This window comes from Zalophus californianus, chromosome 4 (genome assembly GCF_009762305.2).
Source record: "Zalophus californianus isolate mZalCal1 chromosome 4, mZalCal1.pri.v2, whole genome shotgun sequence".
Classification (NCBI taxonomy): domain Eukaryota; kingdom Metazoa; phylum Chordata; class Mammalia; order Carnivora; family Otariidae; genus Zalophus; species Zalophus californianus.
In genome coordinates, this window is record NC_045598.1 from 76,122,671 (window position 1) to 76,125,532 (window position 2,862).

General features: G+C 41.5%; 1 pseudogene; it reads left to right on the forward strand.

The window, feature by feature from the left end:
• The first annotated feature begins 459 nt into the window (after positions 1-459).
• LOC113926550 lies at positions 460-1,192 on the forward strand (annotated as a pseudogene).
• The last annotated feature ends 1,670 nt before the right edge of the window (positions 1,193-2,862 follow it).

A 2,862-nucleotide genomic window follows, 5' to 3' on the forward strand; every position in this document is an offset into this window, starting at 1 on the left:
TAATTTCTAAAAATATATGCATGTCTCCAGCAGAAATTGTGATACATACATATCATGGTAATTTAAGCCAAATATTTCTGCCAGTTATGTAGTAACTTCTAGAAAATTCATAGTATGTAATATAGGCAATAATCTGGCCCAAGGGGGGGGGAAACTTTAAATATTGAGATGTCAAGTGAAACAGCCTACATGTACTTAGCTACTTTTTTTCTGAAAGTCACTTGTAAAAAATATTTTTTAAAAGCCTAGAGAGAAAAACAATTCTGTAATAAAAACAAATATTCTATTTTCACCAGACCAAAATGATAAAGACTTTTTTAACAGAGTTTCTTGGTTTTTAATAGCAATTTGAAAGAATAATAGTATCAAAAAGAAGTTCAGGCAGCTGCAGACACCTCAAGTCCCGGCCATGCACACGCCTCGTGGCACACGAGGAGTCCAGCCTGTCCAGCCTTCACCATGCTGGTCAAAAAAGGCACCAAGTGCCTCAAATACCTGCTCTCTGGATTTAGTTTCATCTTCAGGCTTGCCAGGATTGCATTCCTTGTCAGTGGACTTAGCTGATTGAATCCGAGGCCAAAAGCATCTTGGAGCAAGAAAACCATCATTCCAGCTTCCATACTGAAGTATAAATTCTGACTGCAGCATGTGCCCTCAGGAAGCTGGTGGGTTTTCTGGGCTGCTGGACTGCTGTGCAAGAGCCCAGTGCATGCAGGGATTGTTCTTTGGCTTCTTCTTAATGATATTGGCCATTGAAATAGCTGCAGGCAGGTGCAATATTCCCGCGAAGATGAGGTGATTAAGTCCAGGAGTTTTACAAGGATACCTACACCAAACTGAAAGTCAAGGACAAGCCCCAGCAGGACGCTAACAGCCATTCCCTCTGCATTGGACCACTGTGGTGTGGCTGAAGGCGTGGAACAATTTATCCGCCCCCAGAAGGATTCCCTCTCAAGCATCCCAGTGAAGCCTTGCCCTGAGGCCATCAAAAAGGTCTTTGACAACATCACCCGTGCATGGGATCGCTGTGGTGGTAATATCTGGCACAGTCTTCAGTACGACCCTGTGCTGTGCTATCCACAGGAGCACAGAGAAGATCTGGAGTCAGCGTGTGCCCCTGAGCAGGAAAGTTCACCCCTGGAGATGGCTGATTACTTTCCTGGGGGTTTTTGGCAGGGGGGAAGGGCACTAACTTTAATATCCATTCTGCATTTCCAAAGGAAAAAAGTGATCCTGTGTTTGTCTTTTTAATGCTTTATTCGATATTGGCATTCGTAGTTGCTTTGGTTTGTTTGTTTGGTTGGTTGGTTGTTTTTGTTTATTACATTAAGCAGAAATCCTGCAATGAAAGGTACTATATTTGCTAAACTCTAGACAAAAGATAGTGTACGTAAAGAGAATTTTTTTTACTTTACATAGATTTTTAAATGTCTATCACATTTAATCAGGTTGTAACTTATGTTGAAGACAATTTCATACATAATAAAAGATAACAATAAAAAGTGTATATTGCATTTTTCATATATTATTTCATTTTATCAATAAAACGTCTGTAGTTATGAATCCCCGTTGCATGGCCGCCACATAAAAATGAGCCATAATTTCATCTCTCTCACTGGTTTACATATTAGCCCTCAAGACCATTCAAATTCTAAAACGGCAAGTCAAAAAGCTGGCAGGGGAAACTGCTATTGTATAACTTGACAGAATCGAAGAAGCCATTGGCCATGTGAATCATCGGGGGACAAATTCACCCTCTGCTTCCTCACCCTACTCACAGATTCCAAAACTAGCTGGGGACACCACAAAGAGGCTGCTTGGTGAGAAATCTCTTTTTCTCTTTCTAATGGGTGCACGTGCGCACACTCACACACGCACACATGCGGTTTATCTTGCTTCAACTACGGTCTTACTAGTGGTGACATCATTTTTTTGCTCACTAATAACATGCTCCTTCATTGTGTCAAGTACATAAACTTGGAGTGGGTGGGGGGTTTTAAGTATATCCATAAAGTCTTTGATATTCTTTTCTTTTAAAAGATTTTATTTTTTTAAGTAATCTCTACACCCAGTGTGGGGCTTGAACTCATAACTCCAAGATCAAGAGTTGCTCGCTCCTTTGGCTGAGCCAGCCAGGCACCTCAAGTCTTTGATATTGTACCCTATAAGATGTGGAGCTCTATTCTCTTCCTCTTGAGTGTGATCTGGACTTAGTGACTTGCTTCTAATGAATAGAGTATGTCAGGGGTGACATATGTGTGTCTTCTGAGACTAAGCCATAAAAAGCATTGTGACTTCTTCCTTGCACTCTCTCGGATCACTCATCCTTGAGGAAGCCAGCTTGCATGTTATGAAGATGTTCTCCTTATGGAGATATCTACATAGGGACACGCTGAGGCTTCCTGAGCACAACCAGCACTAACTTGCCAGGTATGTGAATGAATTATCAGTGTGGAAGCAGATCTGCCTGCCCCAGTCAAGCCTTCAGCTGACTGTAGCCTTCATCAACATCTAGACTGCAACCTCGTGACTAACTCTGAACCAGAACCACCCAGCTAAGCTGCCCCCAGATTCCTGACTCATGAAACTGTGTGAGATAATAGGTGTTTATTATTGTGAGCCACTAAGTTTGGGGGTAATTCATTATGCAGCAATAGGTAACTAATAGAGTAGTTTTGTTTGATCCTTTCTCTCCTACTTCTTTCCTTTTGGCCCTTTTCCCAAAGATTCAGACCCTCAGATCATAATATATTTTGCTGATTCTTCTGCAAAGAAGCTATATTCTTTACCCCTCACTGTATTTCCTGCTCTGTTATATTCCTTCATCTCCGAAATCTTGACTTCCCATCCACTCATTCTGAG